Below are 21,530 nucleotides of genomic sequence, written 5' to 3'. Positions count from 1 at the left end.
TGAACCTTCAAAGTATCTAGTTCATCTGTGGTTGTAATGGCCGGTCACCCACTCAGATGGACAGGGTTAGAGTTGGCGAGGGAGGCTATAGCTTCATGTATAGCAGTTGAGCGCAGTTGTGTTCCTACAGGAAAAAAATGTTTTTCTATGGAAAAAAAAGAAAGTGCCAGAATGTGGGAACACACAAAGCTGCCTTATAGTGAATCAGACCATCAGTCCGTCAATATCAGTCTCGTCTAGTCACACAGCCAGTGGTTCTCCAAGGTCTGAGGTAAAGGGCTTTCGCATAGTCTCCTGCCCGGTCCTTTTAACTGGAGATACTGGGGATAGAATCTAAGCCTTTAACATGCCAAGCAGATGATCTACGATTGAGCCTCAGCCAGTGGTGGGACACTGTGGCCTCAGCCCTTCCCAATTTTTTTCTAGTACAGCCTAGTGACATTTTACATACTAATGAGCTGGCTGATTAGCCCCATCTCTTCAGAGCTTGGTAGCTAAACAGGGGTCTTGGCTGAGAGGCCACCAAGAAAGACCAGAGGGGAAGGCAATGGCAAACCGCCTATGCTCAGCTCTTGCCTTGAAACACCCATGGTCCTGAGCTTGCCTTAAACCAGTTGCAATTTTATGGTGCACTATTATTATTTTAAGTACGAGTCAATTTTTTTGTCTTTTGAAAGATGTCCCATGGTTCTGTTTGACTATGGCCCCTTCCGCACACGCAAAATAATGCGTTTTCAAACCACTTTCACAACTGTTTGCAAGTGGGTTTTGCTATTCCGCACAGCTTCAAAGAGCACTGAAAGCAGTTTGAAAGTGCATTATTCTGCATGTGCGGAATGAGCCTATAGTGCACTAATATAGCTATGCATTTCAGGAATGGGAACTTTGGTTTGCCCAAGACCGATGTGAACGTTGAAGGTCTGTAAGTAAAGGTACCTGTGGCAAGAATTAATATGAAGGTTTTGTTGTGTGTGTAGAAGGGAGATAGACAATTGACTGCTCTCCAAAGGGATATTCATTTCGTATTCCTAATAGTACAGTCAAAAAGCAAGCCTCTGTTTCCAGTTTATGGGGAAAAAATGGAGCTCCTCATTTCCAATGTTATCAGTGGGCAAGTTGGCCCATTTTTTATCCTGCTCTGCCTCTTAGGAGACCAAGCAGAGCACAGGCGTCTTGGCGCCTCTATGTTTTCCTCACAAAAAAAGGTGAGGTAGATTCAGCCGAAAGGCCATGTGAAATAACTGGCCCAACCAGGATCTGAGCCCAGATCTCACATATCCTAGCCCAGCAACATACCCACTACACCCCACTGGTTGCAGGTTTTTTGTGTTGTTGCCAAAACCAAGGAGTCAGTTGAAGACATTGAGGCTCCAGTCAGGGTGCCCAGCTCTGCTATGAGGTTTTTTCAGAGAAGGTACTTAGCACCCTCTGAGAACCAATGTGGTATGATGGTTAAGAGTGTTGGCCTAGATCTGGGAGGCTCAGGTTCAAATCCCCACTTTGCCATGGGACCTTGCTGGGTGACCTGAGACCAATTACATGCGCTCAGCCTAAATTTACCTCGCAGGCAATTTATTGTGAGGTTAAGGTGGAGGAAAGCAGTAGGCTACTTTGTGTCCCAATTGGGGAGAAAGGTGAGGTGTAAATGAATAACAATATTGCTTCTGTTCTTGTAAACGTAGATTTCACCATAGAGATTATCTTCTGACCTGAACTGAAAGATGACAGGAGATTTGTGAATTAATCTGTTCCAGAATACTCCACTTGTATCCCAGTGGTTATCTAGTTCTGTCCCCAAGGCACTGGGATCCACATGGAGCATTCTAGAACAAAGAGGGTCTAGGAAATGGTGCATTAATTTTCAAATGTGCTGTCTTCTTTCGGTGAGAAGGAGTATAGTATGTGTATTGTCGAAGGCTTTCACGGCCGGAATCACTGGGGTGCTGTGTGGTTTCCGGGCTGTATGGCCGTGTTCTAGCAGCATTCTCTCCTGATGTTTCGCCTGCATCTGTGGCCGGCATCTTCAGAGGATCTGAAGTATAGTATATGTGCTGGCCGTGATTTAACATAATCGGCATTCTCGTAAGTTATCAGTTCTCCTCCTTAGCTCACTTTACAAAGCAATCATAAGCAGAGTTACACCCTCCTAAACCCATTTAAGTCAACAAATTTAGACTTGTTGAACTGCTTATAATTTTACTGGTAGTTCTTGATTCTAAAAATCCTCTCCTACTTAGCTGTTTTCTCCTGTGTCGATGAAAACATACTGCAAACGTCTCTTTGTTACCCACTGCCAGGGGTAACTAGAAAGTGATTTCAGAGTGATTTCAGCTTTGTCAGCAATGAGCGATAGTGATTTCAGAGTGATTTCAGCTTTGGCAACAGTGAGTGGATGCAGAGGCAGGCTGCCTTCAGAGCAGAGGTTCTTGACAGTATCTCCAGTTAAAAAGACCAGGCCACAGGTGGTGAGGAAATTCTAAGCAGTTTTAATTACCTAACAGTACTGGGAAATCAGCACCTTATCTAGTTTCCCTCTCCCTGACAGAACATCCTGTCTGATCCCTAGCAAACCGCATGTGTTGGACCCAGGACCTTTTCATAATGCAGCTGCCGAATATAGCAGACCTTCATATTCTGATCACGTGAAAAAGTTTATTCTGCCATGGCCACCAGAAGCAAGCATTTTCTGCACTGGGCTTGAAGGCTGACATTTCCCCTTTTGCGTACCGATTTACCCATCATTTGAAGTGCCTCTTTCCCGAGAGTCCTTGCTGTTCCTCTTTTGGAGTGAGTTAGTAACCACACAGCACCCCAGTGATTCTGACCGTGAAAGCCTTCGACAATACATATACTATACTCCTTCTCACCGAAAACTTGCTCGTTTTGAATGCTGTGCTAACAATGGTGTATGTTTTAATTTACTCTTTTGCAAAAGAATCAGGCTGTAATTGGGTCTTCGGTTTGGACCTACAAGAATCACCTTTCTGACCCATGGCAGGGCTCTTAGTCATGAGGAATCCATCCCAGTTAGCTGCTTTCTTCTGCGTTGGTGAAGACATCGTCTAAGAGACCTCGAAACCATCCATATGAACCATATGAATGGCTATGAAGGCTTTGTCATAATTATCCAAGAAATTGTGGAGAGGGGGGACTACTTAGTCCACCCCACAAATTCTCTCCTTTAGGCAAATTTAGGAATCCCAAATTCTCTCCTTCAGTGAGCATTCAAGCAGGCCAATCCCCTACTCGGGACAGAGGGCAACATGGTTCAGCCAGATCTCATCAGGTCTTAAAACTAAGCAAGGCCAGGCCTTGGAAGGAAGACCACCAAGGAAATCTCTGCAGAGAAAAGATGGCGGCAAACCACATCTGCTCCTCAGTTTCCTTGAAAGCCCCCGCCTGGTGAAAAAACGACCATCCTGAGCTTATGTGACAGAAGCCAGTTGCGCACAGGGCTGATTGGCTTGAACCAGGGAAGTCACACCCCTGCCACCCAGTGCAGAAGCATTTCAGTATTTGAAATATTTATTGTTTCTGTTTTAATTAAGGGTGGATGCACAGACATCTTAATTAAAGGAATGTAGAACAGAGTGCTTTCAAAAAACTAAATGGAAAGCCTGTTGTTCTCAAACAAATAGGGGGAGTACGAGATAAATGTTCAAAAAGCTGGCCAGTGATCTGTCAAATGCATATTGCTGAGGTAGAGAAACCCAAGATGAACTTAAAGAAGGAAAAATGTATTGAATCCTGTCTGTATTTACTTAGTATATTTAAATCCCACCCTTCTTCCAATCATCTCAAGGTGGTGTCTATAATTCACACATCCTCCATTTTATCTTCACAACAGTCTTGTGAGGTATCTCATGCTGAGAGAGAAAATGTGAGTCATCATGTGAGGCTCATGATGAGCTGGAATTTGAACCTGGATCGAGCTGGGCACGGTACAACATGAATACATCTTGCTGGCTGAATAATACCTGTATATATAATTATGAACATATTCAACAACAAATCAATAATTGTGTATTAGAGCAGATCTATATATTTGGAGTATGCTCATAATGCAGAATCTGTATTATTTCATATTGCAGATGTTGGATTACAGTTTGAATTTGCCTTCTGTCCACATATTTTAAAGAAACACACACAACAAATAGGCAGGTAAATAATTAGGAAGTCAGGAACAGAGGTTAGCATTTGACCTGACATGCTACTTATCTGTTCAGGGACTTAATTCTCAGTGGGGTGTTGCCACAGCTGCAGTCTGAAACAATAAAGTCCCAAAAATGTTGTACTACAGGACTTATCTGTGAATTTAGATCAGCACTAGTATCCAAGAGCTATCTCCACCCACATTGTTGTAATAGAAATGGTGCTTCTTCTCCCCACAATTGCTGACTGAGTTGGTCGGAGACAAACAGTCCAACCCAGCTGTGTTATGACTTCCAGTTGTGAACAATGGCTTTTGATGAATCCTCCTTTGAAAAGCTAGAACTACAGTAGGATTTATTTGAAAATAGAAGCCCTATCCAGCCCAGCATGCAGAATCAGCGTATTGTGAAGGCTTTCATGGCTGGAATCACTAGGACCATGGTGGCAAACCTATGGCACTCCAGATGTTCATGGACTACAATTCCCATCAGCCCCTGCCAGCGTGGCCAATTGGCCCTACTGAATCTCCATAAGACAGCTATGAATTGATAGCACACAGACATACAAATGGCCCTGACCTGAACAGCCCAGGCTGATCAAATCTCGTCAGATTTCAGAAGCTAAGTATTTTGATGGTAGAATGTTAAGGAAGTCCATGGCTGAGACATGGAGGCAGGCAATGGCAAACCACCTCCCAATATCTCTTGCCTTGAAACATCTATACACTTGTCATAATTCAGCTGTGATAATAGCAAAACAAACACATACACATGAACTCATGAAGTTGCCTTATACCAAATCAGACTATTGGTCAATCATGGTCAGTATTGCCCACTGTCTTCTATAAGACAGCTTCATAGCCATTCTGATACTTGGCTGGGAGAAAAGCAGCTGAAGCTTGGCCATGCTGGCAGGGGCTGATGGGATTTGTAGTCCATGAACATCTGGAGTGCCATAGGTACGCCATCACTGCACTAGGATGTTGTGGTCTTTCCAGTTGTATGGCCATGTTCCAGTAGTATTTTCTCCTGTCGTTTTGCCTGCGCCTGGAAAACCCACAACATCCTAGAATCAGCATGCTCCCCTGCACGCACACAGCTGGCCAATTTTTCAAGTGTACTGCATGCGATTCTTCACTTTCATTGACCTTAAAGGCAGGACTCCTTCCAGAGCAACGAGACACAGACTTAGCTAACTGAGGGATCCGCCTAGGTCTGTAGTGGCAAACCTATGGCACTTCAGATGTTCATGGATTATAATTCCATGCTGGCAGGGGCTGATGGGAATTTTAGTCCATGAACATCTGGAGTGCCATAGGTTCGCCACCACTGGCCTAGGTCATTCCTTGGGTCCCTCTGGCTTTTTGAACTTCTCAGAAATTTGGGAATGCCATTTACAAAGGGCAAAACGATGCTGCTTCATCTGTGAACATTTGCATAAGAGCATGGTAGGGTTGTGTCATGTCCTGTACATTTCTCAATAAGGCAGACTCGGTTGCAACAACATCTCATTGGATGCAGCAAGGAGCAGCAGTGGCGTAGGAGGTTAAGAGCTCGTGTATCTAATCTGGAGGAACCGGGTTTGATTCTCCGCTCTGCACCTGAGCTGTGGAATTCAGGGGAATTCAGATTAGCCTGTGCACTCCCACACACGCCAGCTGGGTGACCCTGGGCTAGTCACAGCTTCTCGGAGCTCTCTCAGCCCCACCTATCTCACAGGGTGTTTGTTGTGAGGGGGGAAGGGCAAGGAGATTGTAAGCCCCTTTGAGTCTCCTGCAGGAGAGAAAGGGGGGATATAAGTCCAAACTACTACTCCTCCTCCTCTTCTTCTTCCTCTTCCTCTTCATGTATTGGCAGAGAATTGGAAGAGACGCATTCAGGGCGAAACTTTGTCCAGCCTGAAAACTGGTGCAAAAACCCTAGCAAAGCTATGACAGCCCTTCCATCCAGTTCCAATTAGCTGATACAGATGTGCACCCCACGGTTAACATACTCTGAAGGTCGTCCATAACAAGCAGACCAAGCCAAAGCACTGCAGATAAAAGAAAATGAAAGAAAGCATACTGAATGTTTTCCAGATATCAAACTTCCTGCTCCCCCCCCCCCGAGACTCATGACAAGAGCAGACAATTAGGTCTTGACAGGTTACTAGGACCCCCTCCCCCAACCCTGGCCACCATTGGGAGAGAGAGTGGTTGCCCAGATTTAGGTTGGGGAATTCCTAGAGATTTGAGGATGGAGGCTTACAGGGTACAATGCTATAGAATCTACCCTCCATAGCATCCATTTTTTCCCAGGGTCTGTAGTCTGGAGCTGAGCTGGTCTCTGTAGTCTGGAGCTGAGCTGTAATGCACCTAGTGTGTGGTTTAGAAATTGGCGTAGAATTACAGGGAACCTGAACTTCCGATTTAAATGGAAACTAGATTATAGTTTTCCAATCCTACTAACAATTGTAGGAAGTCAAGGAAGGACCAGTATATTGTGAAATTGTTGCTGTGACTCTTTTCTGCTAAGTAGGGTCCCATGACCCACTTCTGATTAGACTTCCTGATAGGTAGGGTGGCCAGCTGGAGATCTCTCGGAATTACAACTGTTCTCTGGCCGACAGATTGGGTTCCCTGGAGAAGATGGCTGCTTCGGCAGGCAGACACTCTATGGCAGCAGAGGTGTCCAACTCTGGCGCTTCAGATGTTCATGGACTACAACTCCAACTGCTCTATGACATGATGCCCCATTGAAGTCCCTCCGCTCCTAAACCCTACATGCCTCAGGCTCCACCCCCAAAGTCTCCAGGAATTTCTCAATCCAGAGCTGGCAACCCTAGCACCAGGCCTTTCTGATGGAGGAAAGTCTTTTATTTACTGAAGTCTATTTCTGCAGGAGGGATTGATGCTGAGGAGTCCTAAAATCCAATTCTGAGTGTGGAGGTGATCGAGATTTTGGCTGCATCCTCCCATTGTGGGATATCACTGCTATAATAGTCATTAGCAACTCGATGTTCTTGGTCAACAAGGAAGTTCGGCCACTGGGGATTGTTATAGCACAACAATGCTGTAACACACAAGTATGCTGTCTGACAGGAGTGGGTGCAGCCGTTGTTAGAATGTAAGCCAGTTTCTTGGGCCAATTTCTGCTCTAGCCTTAACCTACCTCACAGGGCTGTTGTGAGGATAAAGTGGGGGAGAAGAGAATGGTATTGCAAGTTGAGTTGAGTCCTCCTTGGGAAGAAAAGCAAGATTCAAATGTGTAAATAAATATTGGACTTGAGTCTACTTTGTCAGATAAATGGAATGGGTCTCCACTAGGCAGACTATTATATATGAGGTTATAAAGAAAATAAATCACACAAGTAAGGTTAAAGAACCATGAAGTGCAGAAAGAACAAGATGAGATGTAATTATGTTCAAGAAAATTACAGAGGCCATTCACTGTGCATTGACAATCTCTCCAGTTTTATTAGGAAGTCTTCCTTGTATTGGGCAGGAAGAGTATATATAATTCTTTGCAGCTAGTTGGTTTTATGTGCTAAATATGTGCTAAAGTGACGGCTTCTGGCTGGGCTACAGACACAAAAATGCCCTGATGTTATGGGACTCCAGTGGGGTCCCCAACCTGGTGCCCGAGACCACCGTGGCACCAACAAACACCGTTCCCAGCTGCTGCCAAGTGTTTTTAGAAAGGGGCGAGACTGCTTCTGATTGGCTTCTGATCAAGGCCACTGGAGATCTGATTGGCTGCGCAAATTAAAATGATGTTACGGTGATAGCTGCTACCACAGCCCACCCTCTTGGATCAGAGCTCTGACTGTGCCTAAAGGCTAAAAAAAAACACATTGGGGACCCCTTGGGCTGCAGGAATGGAGTTTTTCCGGGCAAAGATTCTGCTTTGGCAACTCTCTTCCTCTCCTTGGGTTTCCAGTTCCTCTCCCATACAGGCATCACCGGAACTGGGTCCCATTTATTAGAAAAGGGACACCTTACCTCTGAGTCTATGAATCTCTGGGCCCACCTATTCCATGGTACTAACAGGGGATCATTACGGGCTGGCCACTGTGCCAGAAAATCCCAAATCTGAAAGACAGTCTCAAAAAGAATAACTGCAGCATCTACAAGACAAACCCAAAGTCTGCGGTACTTCAAGAAGCTAGATGGTATCTGACAGTATTAAACTGAGAAATTGCGATTGCAACATATGTCTTTAGGACTGCAATCCCAAAGACGTTTTCCTGGGAGTAAGCCCCATAGAATAACATGGGACTTTCCTAAGTAGGACCCTTCAGGGTTGCTCTCGGGGTAGCATTGCCAACTTCCAGGTGGCATTTAGGGATCTCCTACTGTTACGACTGACATCCAGGAGGCTGAGGTCAGTTTCCCTGGAAAAAAATGGCTTGTAGAGGAAGGCCCCTAAGGTCCTACATTGTGCTGAGACCCCTCCCCTTATTAAACCCTGCCCTCCTCAGGCTCCACCCCCAATATCTCCAGATATTTCCCAATCCAGAACTGGCAACCCTGCCTTTAGGTCTGACATCTCTCTTTGCCTTTGTTTATTTATTCAACAGGCTGACTACAAATACGGATTATTCAACAGCTGCTCCCCAGCAAAGTCTCTGCACGCACCATGATGCTATTATCCTCTTTTCCCTCTGGGATACTGAGAGAGTGGGAGGGGGTGGACTTATTTGCAAGCGAGGAGGTTAATCTAAGATGACAAGGCAGGCAGGTGCAATGTAATCCTCCCTGGCACACCTGGGCATGCACACCTTACTGGTGGCGGGACAGCAGAAGGAGAAATTTCCATGCGATAAGATCGTACTGAGTAATTGCCTCGCTTTACAGAGGTAAAGACACCTTTCGCCAGAGCAACTCGAGAGAGAGAGAGATGTTTTAGTTACAGCCCTGGAGACAAACCTGTGATATAAACATCACAATCTACATCTAGGGTACCAGAAGGCTCGCATGATAAGCCACCTTGGTTTTTCTCTCTGAAATGAGGAACATGCTGTCCATGTCTTAAGCATTACAGGTATCTCCTAACAGGTATAAAGGTAAAAGTAGTCCCCTGTGCAAGCACTGGGTCTACTTACCCATGGGGTGACATCATCATGACATCTATTGGGCATGCTTTGTTTACTGGGTGGTTTGCTGTTGCCGTTCCCAGCCATCCATACCAGTGATTTCCAACCTTTTTTCACTCAGCAACCCATTTCCCTAAAATTGTACCCCCATGTTAGCAAACCCATTACATAATAATTTTGATGTACCCCCAAATGCTCTGATGCTTACCCCTGAGGGTACGTGTACTCCAGGTTGGGAATCACTGATCTACACTAACCGATACAGTCGTTAGGAATCTCTGGCACTTATATGTTGTTATGCCTGTCTCTGTGATAAGAAATTCCGGGGATAGTTCTTGCTTGGCCTTGTTACCTTTGGCAGTTTTATAATATTTACTTTATGGGAAATGAGGGACTTCCCATAAGAACATAAGAACAAGCCAGCTGGATCAGACCAGAGTCCATCTAGTCCAGCTCTCTGCTACTCGCAGTGGCCCACCAGGTGCCTTTGGGAGTTCACATGTAGGATGTGAAAGCAATGGCCTTCTGTGGCTGTTGCTCCCGCCACCTTGGATCAAAGTTAAAGGCATTTGCAATCTCAGATCAAAGAGGATCAAGATTGGTAGCCATAAATCGACTTCTCCTCCATAAATCTGTCCAAGCCCCTTTAAAGCTATCCAGGTTAGTGGCCCATCACCACCTCCTGTGGCAGCATATTCCAAACACCAATCACACGCTGCGTGAAGAAGTGTTTCCCCTTTATTAGTTCTAATTCTTCCCCAGCATTTTCGCAATGGAATGCCCCTGGTTCTAGTATTGTGCAGGTATAGTAAATTTCTCTCGTCAACATTTTCTTACCCCATGCATAATTTTATAGACTTCAATCATATCCCCTCAGACGTCTCCTCTCCAAACTAAAGAGTTCCAAACGGCTGCAGCCTTTCCCCTCATAAGGAAGGTGCTGCAGTCCCTCAATCATCCTCGCCTCAGCTCTTCTCTGCACTTTTTTCGTCTCTTCAATATCCTTTTTTGAGATGTGGGCGCATCAGAACTGAACACAGTAATTCCGCGCGGTCGCATTCACAGCTTCTTTATATAAGGGCATGACAATCTTTGCAGTTTTATTCTCAATTCCTTTCCTACCATTATCCCCAGCATAGAGTTTGCCTTTTTCATTGCAGCTGCCATACAATGATTTAATAATTCCATGGAACTATCAACTAAGACAGCCTAAATCCTCTTCCTGGTCTGTGACTGATAGCACTGGACCCCTGTAGCATGTTAATGTGAAGTTTGGATTTTTTGGGCCCCATGTGCAATACTTTGCATTTTGCCACATTGAACTGCATTTTGCCATTTCTTAGCCCACCACCTAATTTATCAAGGTCCGCCAGAGCTCTCCTCGCCAATCCTTTCGTGGTTCTCACCACCCTGCTATGGTTTGGGTACTACCTGCAAACCGGCTACCACGCTACCACCCTACTTTGTGTCATTTATGAATAGGTTAAAGAGCACTGGTCCCCAATCACGGATCCTTGAGGGACACCACTCCCTACATCTCTCCATTGTGAGAATTTCCCATTTACACCCACCTTTGGCTTCCTGTTTCTAAACCTAGTTTTAAATCACAGGAGGACTTCCCTCTTAATCTCTTCATTGCTGAAGTTTTCTCAATAGTCTCTGGTGTAGGGAACTCTGTCAAAAGTCTTTTAAAACCGCGTAGACACTTAATGTCCACTGGTTCCCCTTATCCACATGCCTAAATTTACATCCCTTTCAAAAGAACCTGTAGTAAGTTTCAAGACCGGATTTGCCTCTTCAAAAGCCATGCTGACTCTGCTTTCTCAGCAGAGTCTTGCTTTTCTACATGTTTTATAATTTTGTCTTTAATGACAGATTCTACTAATTCTACTTCAGGAACAGATGTCGCAAACTGACTGGCTCAGTAATTTCCTCGGTCCCCTAGATCCTTTCTTAAAGATTGGTTGTGACATTGGCCCATCTTCCAGTCTTCAGGATGGAGCCTGATTTCAAGGACAAGTAGCATATTGAAGTTGAGAAGATCAGCAATTCCTTACGCTTGTTCTTTTAAGAACTCTTGGGTGAATGCAATCTAGCTAGGGGATTTGGTAAACATTTAGTTTATCAATGGCTGCCAGAAGAACTTCTTCCTTGTCTACCACTATCTTTGTTAGTTCCTCGATTCGCCTTCCTAAGAAGCTTCTGGTTCAGGTGCAGGAATTTTCTCTCACCTCCTCTTAGGAGGTGAAGACAGATGCAAAGAATTCATTCAGCTTTTCTGCAATCTCCCTGTCATCTTTTAGCACACCCTTTGTTCCTTTGTCATCTAACGGGCCTACCTTTCCCTTGCTGGCTTCCTTGCTTTTTTGATGTACTTGAAGAACTGTTTTGTTGCTGGTTTTGATGTTCACAGCCATGTGTTCCTCACGCAATCCTTTTTTTGCCTCCCTTTACAGCTAACTTGCTTCTCTTTTGCCACCATTTGTGTTCTCTCTGGTATTCTTTATCAGTTATGTTGGACTTCCATTTTCTAAAAGACATCTTTTTTTCCTCATAATTTCCTCAACGTCCCTGTTAACCATGGTGGCTTTTTTTGGACTGGGCTGCCTTTCCTAACCTCAAGTGGAACACATTCCAGCTGAGCTTTTGTGACTGTGTTTTTTAAATAACCTCCAAGCATCTTTGGATATTTTTAGACTCTCTTGATTTCCCTTTCAGCCTTCATGTACTATCCCCTCATCTTTGAAGTAGCCTCTCTCTGAAGGCAAACAAATTACATTAGTAGTTGTCACTTTGTTCAAGTGATGCAGAGATACTCGGAATTCGGATGCCAGCATTGTGGTCGCTTGTTCCCCATCGGCTCAACAATACTGGATCTCACACCAGGTCCTAACCACATAGAATTAGGATCTAGGATCACTCATCTCCCTGGTTGGTTCTACAACCATCTGCTCCCTAGCCACAGTCATTTAGCATATCCAGGGAATGTTCTCTCTCTCCTTACTATGACCTGAACATGCATTTTCCAGTTTATATGGGGATAAAGTTAAAATCGCCCATTATCACACGGTATTATTTTGCTTTTGTTGGCCTCTCTAATTTCTTTTTTTCCATCTGTAATCCTCTTGTCGCTTTGGTCAGGGGGGGCGACTATATATTCCTAATGTTAAATCCATGCTTCACCCCTGGTATTGATATCTCACAGTGCTTCTGTAGGGGAATCAGCTGCCCCTGCATTGTCTATTTTATAGACACTATGCTCTCTTTGATGTAGAGGGCCACTCCACCCCCAATAGCTCTGTCCTATCCTTCCTGTAGAGCCTGTAACCTTATGGGGATAACAGCATCCCACTGGTTCTCCTCTATTCCACCATGTCTCTGTGATTCACTATATCAATGTCCCTCCTTCAAAACTCTGTACCCAGCTCCCCCCCATTTTAGGTCTAATGCTTCTACCATTAGGCATAGAGACACTTGTATACTCTGTCTCTGTCCCTAACCTTGGATTTCCTATGTGTTTTGCCCCTCTAGCCTTTTGTAGACACTATCACTCATCACATTGCTGTGCTCTTCACTTCTGTATGTGGTTGATTTAAAAAAACCTCCTTCTCTGTCTGCATCCCATGGACTCTGTATTCTCCAACCTAAGTCACCTCCCAGCTTCTGTCGGCTTTCCCCTCAGGGATCAGCTTAAAAGCTGTTCTACACCTTTTTTTTTTTTTTAATGTTGGAGCCAGCAGCCTGGTTTCCTCTTTGGTTAAGATGAAGCCCGCCCCTTTGTACAGGCCTGCCTTATCCCAAAAGGTTCCCCAGTTCCTGAAACAAATCCTGAGAACCCTCTGCCTTGCACCACCTTCTCATCCACGCATTGGAGACCCTGTATCTCGCTGCCTTAGCTTCGCCCTCTGGCGCCGCGGAACAGAGTAGCATTTCAGAGAATGCCACGCCGGGAGACCTGCATTTTATCCTTTTTCCTAGCAGCCTAAATTCGTAGCCTCAGAACCTCCCGCTACATTTCCCAATGTCATTGGTACCAATGTGGACCACAACTGCTGACTCCACCCCAGCACTGTCTTAACAGCCTCACCAGACGTAGCTGCGACATCGCAGCTTAACCTTCGCACTGTGGCAGGCAAGTCACCATCGCCGGTCATCACGCATCTGTCACAAACCCAACTCTCTATATTCCTGATGATCGAATCACTCCACTACAAGCGATCCCCTTACCTCCTCGAAAGGGTATCCTCGAGTCGCGAAGAGGATATCTGACCACCAACTAAGGAAGGGGTCCCATCTAAGGGAGACATCTTCCCCACCGCAGACTGGCACCCTCTGTCACTCCAGACTCTCATTCTCCGGCGACATCTGAAGAGATGTCACCTGGGGAGTGGACCCCGCCGTAAGCTGGGTCCCCTGAAAGCCTTTGTTTGTTGCCCTCTGCCTCTCTCAGCTTCTCTTGCGGGTTCAAGCCACCTTTGGCTTCTCAAGACGAACGGACACGTGCTCCTTGTATGCCAGGAGTCATTGCAGCTTGGTGGCACACCCACGACTTCTGGCCCAGTGGCAGATAGTCATACATGTGACACTCAGTGTTCACTGGGAAGCCCCATCCCCCCTGCTGTAGCTTCCTGCGCCTTCATCTGCTTTGTTTATATATTTAGATATTAAACTTTTAGTCAGTGCCCCTTGAGCTATCTGTACCCTACTCTCCCTCAAAAATGTCCTTATTAATTAATTAATTTATTTATTTTTAAAAAAAGAAGAAGAAATTGCGCCACAGCCGCTTGTATGCCTGGTCTCCAGAGACTGAACTAAAGACTGAATGACTCACCTCAGGGCCCCACCTTAGCAGCCCAGGACAAAGAGTAACCCTGTTAACCCCTGTTAAGCCCCACCTCCAGCAGTCTCAGCTCTAGAAGCAATCTACAAGGAGAAGTAGAAACCCCTGCAAACCCCTCTTCGTTGCAAAATACACTGTTTTTAAAAAAGATGTGGCTTTGAGAAAAGCCCTCCAAAATGAACACCAGCAGGTCACTCTGCCTTCCTGGCCAGTTGCCTTGTCCACTGCTGCTCCTTTCTGCTGGTTCCAGAGACTGAACTAAAGACTGAATGACTCACCTCAGGGGCCCCACCTTTAGCAGCCCAGGACAAAGAGTAACCTCTGTTAACCCCTGTTAAGCCCCACCTCCAGCAGTCTCAGCTCTTAGCAACCTTACAAGGAGAGGGAAGTATGGAAAGGGAAGTATGGAAAGGGGTGTAATTCCATAGAGTTCAGCTTCCAAAGTGGCCATTTTCTCCAGAACTGGCTGGAACCAGTGTGGTGTAGTGGCTAACAGCAGTGGACTCTAATCTGGAGAGCCAGTTGTGTCAGGAGATTCCCCACTCCTGCACATGAGCAGCCGACTCTTGTCTGGTGAACTGGATTTGTTTCCCTGCTTCTACACATGAACTTGGTGGGTGACCTTGGACCAGTCCCAGTTCTCTCAGACCTCTCTTCTGTTGAAATTGTTGAAATGCTCACCATAACTTGAAAAGATAGTCCAAGGCAGGACAGGGCCTGCTAAAAGTAGGGGAATGGGGCCACGTTCCTGACCTCCAAATTAGTAATTTGCATATTTAGCAAAGGCTCATGGGTATGTTGTTGAAATGCTCACCATAACATGAAAAAATAGTTCAAGATAGGACAGGGTCTGCTAAAAGCAGACCAATGAGGCCACGTCCCTGATCTCCAGGGGGCAGGGGGCAGGGGGATCAAACTCAGTTTTCCAGATTAGAGTCCACCACTCTTAACCACTACGCCACACTAGCCCTCAAAAATGAGGTATAAATCCAAATGCCACCTCCTCCTCTTCTTCTCTTAGAAACCTGGCTTAGATCTCCAGCCACCACCTGGAAGTTCACCACCTTAGTGCAGGTGGAGGCAAGCACCTGCTCTGACAGACCAGTGGGTCCCCTTCCCCAAATCAGTTCCTGAGAGAGTCTAAAAACTGCTCTTTCTTTCCACACAGACCAGGGGTTTCCTCCAGCAGGTAGTTACAGGACGTTCACCAACTAGGCTGGGAGATTTGGGAGAGAAGTTGGAGTTTGAGGAGGGAAGGGAAGGGGCCTCAGTGGTATATAGCACCCTAGAGCCCACCCTACAAAGCAACCATATTCTCCAAGGGAACTGGCTTTTGCAGTCTGGAGATAATTCTGGGAGGTCTCCAGGCCCCACCTTGAAGTTGGCACCCCAATCACCAGCTCCCACGCTGCTCCCAGGGAAAAGCCACGAAAGGATTTGTCCGAGGCTTCTTTTTTAAAAGTTGATGATGGCTTCACATTGAAAGCTTTTCCTAATCCATGTTTTGCCTTCACGCCAGAACATAACTTGGTCAAGGGGGAAAGTAACGGAGATATTCCCTCCCCCCCAGTAGTCAGAAGTAGCAGTCCAAATCCAAATCCAAAACCTTTATTAGGCATAAAACCAGTGTGTTTCATGAATTCCAAATACAATAAAAAGATCATTATTGCACAACTTGCAGTACACAGAGTAAAAATGTAGCAACAGCTTCAGAGATTTCAGCATTAGAGTTATTTAGAAGCTTGGCCATTTTTAACTTATCAGAAAGGAGCATAAATCCTGTTGGGAATACAGTTCTCAAATCAGTTCTGATGTTGTTGTATTTTGAACAGTGAAGCAGAATATGAGAAAGTGAATCAGTTGTATCAGGACAGAATCGACAGCAACGCTCATTTTGTGGGATATTAGAGAAGCGACCTTGAAGATGTACTGACGGAAAAGAGTTACACCTTGCTCTAGTCATGACCCATCTGCAATTGTAATTTAACAAGCATGTTCCAGGTATATATAGCAGGGCTAGATTGCTGAGGGATAATCCCAAAGAATATTGGAGAGCAAGAGCTTTGCGCTTTGCTCAGGAGAAATTGATATTCTTGATCAAATAATCTAGACTTTAAGCGATGGTAAATCTCTGGAGTGGTGAGCATTTGTAGGGCCTCCCAAGAGAAGCCCAAGGAAAAGATCTTTTTTTCAATATGTAGCCACCATTTCGAAAGCTGAAGCTCTCTCATTTCTAACTGGGACAAACTGTTAGGGTCAGCGCAGAAACAAAGACGCAGCCAAAACTTAAAAGTTACAACCCATGCCCTTGTTTTTTTTTAGAAACAAAGTAGCAGTCATTAAAGACTGGTGTCAGACCTGCTCTCCCCCTTCAGCTGTGTGTGTGTGGGGGGTCACTTCCTCCAAGTCCTGATGGATGGTTGAACAGAGCCATTTCCTAACACTTGAGTAGGGTGGTCAACCAGGATATCTCCCACTATTACAACTGATCTCCAAATCACCAATATAAATGTATTTGGAGAAAATGGATGCTTTGGAGTGTGGACTCTGATACATTGTCCCCCACTGAGCTCCCTCCTCCTGTGTTCAGATCCCGCCACCCTTCTCATGTTGCAGACCTGGAGCTGACAACCTTACCCCTAAACGTGCAACGAGGAGAGAGACTTTCAGACCTGAAGAGCCTGGTTCTTGTTGTTCTCTGGTTCCTCAAAACCAGGGGTCTGCAACTCAGGTTCTGGAGACAAGATGCTCTTCAGTCTTATACTGCAGCTCCACTGCACCGAAGGTCGGAGGGTGGCAAGGTGGCATGTCCCTCTCCAGCCCCCCCAGAGCTGGAAGGAAAGCAAGGTGAGTGGAGGGATGTCCGTGAGGCAGTTCCATGAGTCAGCTTTGCCCAGTAGATCACCCAAATGGCTCTTTGGGTGGTAAAGGTTACCGACCCCTGCTCAAAACCATGCAGCTGTAGGCCAAACTTGTGGATTAGAAAGAGGCTTGCTAACTCCAGCCTGAGAAATTCTGGCCTATTAGGGGGCTGTGGAGAGGGGAATTTGGGAAGGGATTTCACCAAGAATCTATTGTGTACCAAAACTGAAGCTGCCAATTTCTTCAAAGGAACTGATCGTGGGAGTTGAGATTGGTTGTCATTTAGCCCCGCCCCACCCCAAGGTTGGCAAGTTCTAGAGTTCCAGGTCAGGAAAGCAGTGAAGGTTTTGGGGGATGAAGTCTGGGAAGAGCAGTACTTGAGAAATGGAGGGGCTTATGATGCTATACAATCCGCTCTCCAAAATTTCCATTTCATCCAGGGAAACTGATCTTGGCCTTCTGGAGAACGGCTATAAATGCAAGAGATCTCCAGATGCTACCTGGAGGTTGGCAAGCATATTGACAACCCTAGTTAGAGCTATAAATTCACAACATGAATTTATGATAACAATGCCAAGAAAGAAAGAAAAATTATATTATTGTTCCCAATGAGTGTTACGCCCTGAAGGCTGTTTAGGATGAATCCTACTGATTTAATCTTTTCCCGTCTCTAAAATTTAAAACTACTTAAAGTTTTAATCTTTGTTATTTTGTCACCTATTGCATTTAAGTTGCTGGAGAGTCAGTGGAGTGTAGTAGTTAGAGTGTTGGGCAAGGATCTGGGAGACCCTGGTTCCAGCCTCTGCTCTGCTGGGTGGCCTTGGGCCAGTCACACGTTCTCAGCCTAACCTACTTTGCAGGGTTGTTGTGAAAGTAGAGGACAGGAGACTGATGTAAGCTGTTTTGGGTCCCCACTGGAGTAGAAAGTAAGGCACAAATGAAGTAAATAGAGAAGCAATATCAAATATTTAACAATAGGAATGTTAAAACAGCAAATACACTGTGTTCTATTTATCCTTGTAGCTTCAATATAAGTATGCACAATGACGCTTATTAGCGGTGAAGCTACTTTGACTGCTAAACTAGGCAACGTGGCCAATGAACCTGACATCACATCAAAGATACTGTGTGTTTCAGACTAAGGTATCCTTTGTTTCTTCTCTATACACCTGTCACGCTTCACCTGTTCCACATAGACCTTTTTTTGAAGTATTATTTACTTTCCTGGCGGACATCAGGAAAACATATCCTTCAGGAGATGGCTAACAGTGTGTGAATAACATACCAGTCGATCTTGCTCCCTCCTTGCCTGTGCTTTGTTTTGCAATCCACAATGTAGAGTTAGGTTGGTGAGATTTTGTTCAAAACTGCACCAAGTCATAAAGCTCCATAGGTGGTCTTGGCAAGCCATGCAGTGAGCTTGCTGGGTGCGTATATTAGCACAGAAGAGACAGATTCTCAGTTGCTTTTTATATATGAGTTTACTAACTTTAAAGGGAGGGCTACATGGAGATAAAATAAGAAATCCTTTCTTTCCTGTCACACATCTACATCACTGTACGTTTGGTTACATCTTGGTACCGATCTGCTGTCTAGTGCTCAGGGTCGTGGTGGCGGCGGTGTCTTGTCTGCTCAAAGAAACAGAGTTAACTTTATGACTTCAGATGTCCCTGTGCTCACTAACATGTAAGCAATGGCTATCTGACTGACCAATAGCTAATCAATAGATTAAACAGCTAATCAATAGATTAATCAATAGATTAAACAGGCATTAAACAGTGACTTCAGCAACTTTTTTACGTACAGTTAACCCTTTTATAATTGAGTTGTGACAGACACTAGCAAACTCCCAACATCTCAGTTAGCCATGAATGGGGCCTTAGTCAGTAGATCCATATGATTGGGCTTCTTATTTGGGGTGGAGGGGAGTGGGGTACAACGCCACAGAGCCCACCCTCCAAAACAGCCATTTTCTTCAGGGGTACTGATCTTTTTAATGGATCTGGAGATCCCTTGCACTACCTGAAACTGTTTGAACTCTGTCTCTGCAAGTGCCTGCCAACAGCACGCAGGTTTGATTTTCTCTGTTTACAAAGAAGTGTCGCAAAGAATAAGCGTTCTGGATACTCAATCCTCTCTCCTCTTCTCCCTCCAAGTAATGTTATCCATCTTGGAGAACTGAAGTAACATTTCATTCCTCCTTATTCAGATTACATGATTCGTTTGAGCGACAGAAATAGAGATTGTAACCGGAACTGGAAGGGACAGCAAAAAGTATGCACTTGGCTAGAAAACAGACCTGCAAGAGATTGAAATGTGTGTTTGACACTGGCACACTTCTAAGAACTGGAGGTTTAAATTATGGGGGTCAACCAGTGGTGGGGTTCAAATAATTTAACAACCGGTTCCGGTGGTGGGATTCAAATAATTGAACAACTGGTTGTATGCAAGTACCATTTTAACAACCGGTTCTGCCGAAGTGATGCGAACCTGCTGAATCCCACCACTGGGGTCAACTCTAGGTTGGGAAATTCCTGGAGATTCGGGAGTAGGGTTGCCAACTTTGGGCTGGGAGATTTTGCTGTTGGAAGCTGAGGAAGGTGGGTTTGGAAAGAGAAGGGACTTTAATGGGGTATAATGCTATAGAGTTCACTCTTCAAAGCTGCCAATTTCTCCAGGGGAACTGGAGAATCATAATCTGGACATCAGTTGCAATTCTGGGAGATTTCCAGCCCCACCTGGAGGCTGACAACCCCATATTTCGTCAACCCACTAAACAGCTTAAAAACTCTTTGATAGAGATGTCAAATCAAGGTTGCCAACTGGCCTGGAGAAGAATGTCCTTTCTAAAGGCTTAATGTGTGGAACTGGGCAGTTGAAGCTTTTCATGGCATGGAGCATTGGAGGTCAATAATATTACCAACGCATGGAGCATTGGAAGTCAGTAGTAATATCAATAACATTCCATTAAGCCTCAGTGAAAGGGACAGGGCATTCCTCTCCCCCTCCACACAGCTGGCCATCCTACCTACACTGCAAGCACACCTTGCAGCACAAGCGTTAGCAGCCCTCAGAACTGCACGTGAGAAAAGGAGCGGGGCCCAAACTGCTCCTGATGCTTGCTGGCATGAAGCGCTGCCAAGGCTCCGCCAACGCCAACTTACAGCAAGCCCCTGAAGTTTTCAAAGCCAGAGGTGGTTTGCCACTGGCTGCCTCTGGGTAGCAACCCTGGACTTCCTTGGTGGTGTCCTGTCCCAGTCCGAACCAGGGCCAGCACTGCTGGAGCAGCAGTGGCGTAGGAGGTTAAGAGCTCATGCATCTAATCTGGAGGAACCGTGTTTGATTCTCCACTCTGCCGCCTGAGCTGTGGAGCCTTATCTGGGGAATCCAGATTAGCCTGTACACTCCCACACACGCCAGCTGGGTGACCTTGGGCTAGTCACAGCTTCTCGGAGCTCTCTCAGCCCCACCTACCTCACAGGGTGTTTGTTGTGAGGGGGGAAGGGAAAGGAGATTGTAAGCCCCTTTGAGTCTCCTACAGGAGAGAAAGGGGGATATAAATCCAAACTCTTCTTCTTCTTCTTCTGCTAAGCTTCCGAGATTGGCCTTTCCCAGGCTACCCAGGTCAGGGGATATTTCCAAATAGCCCCCCCTCCCCTCTAGTGCAGGCAGCAAACTTGATGGCAATCCACTGGTTCTCACCTAAGCAGCAACAGAAATCACGATGGAAGAGACCTGCTTCGGGAGATCTTTCCAGAACAGCCAGCGTGGTGTAGTGGTTATGAGCAGGTGGGCTCTAATGTAAAGAACAAAGTTTGATTCTTCCCCACTCCTCCACTTGAAACCTGCTAGGTGATCTTGGGCCAGTCACAGTTCTCTGAAAACTCTCTCAGCCCCACCTGCCCCACAAGGTGCCTGCTGTGGGGAGAGGAAGGGAAGGAGTTTGTAAGCCGCGTTACAGGAGGGGGTGTGTGTGTGAATCCAAATCTCTTCTGCCAACCATGCCTGATCCTTTGGTGATGTGCTAAGACACAGGATCCAAGTATTTGTGTTAGCTTTTTCGAAACATAAAGCCAGAAGGGACCTCAAGGATCATCTTCTAGTCCAACACCCTGAACAACACAGGAAATTCCCAGCTACCTCCCCCTCCCTCCCCTCTCCTCCCTGTAGGCCCAGCTCTTTGCCCCTCCCCCCTCGATTTCTTGTGATGAAAGACCCTGCGTTTGCAAGTGAGGGCTTCCTGCAGCCCCTCTTTTCCCGTTTCAAACATCCACTCCAGCAGAAGAACTCTGTGCTTTGAGACCCCGGACAGGTGCGTGGAGGCTCCTGGAGGCACACCTGCGATTTGGGTGTGGCCTGTAATGAAAGTGGGGGTGGGGATGGGGGCGGGGCGGGCCTTGTCTACGCCACTGTTGGGGAAGGAGCCCTCCAGTGGCCAAAGCACTGACTGCAGAAAATGCATGTCCGACTTCGACAGGGGCGCACTTGCTGCTTTGACGACTGCTCCATCCCATAAGAGGATGAAGGGTTGTTCCACACCGCGTCGCAAGAATTCACCTGGTTTTGTCCTGGAATGTGCAGGAGTCGGCAGAATCCACGTCAT

The sequence above is a fragment of the Sphaerodactylus townsendi genome, linkage group LG03 (genome assembly GCF_021028975.2).
Source record: "Sphaerodactylus townsendi isolate TG3544 linkage group LG03, MPM_Stown_v2.3, whole genome shotgun sequence".
NCBI lineage: Eukaryota > Metazoa > Chordata > Lepidosauria > Squamata > Sphaerodactylidae > Sphaerodactylus > Sphaerodactylus townsendi.
This window is presented reverse-complemented; position numbering follows the sequence as displayed.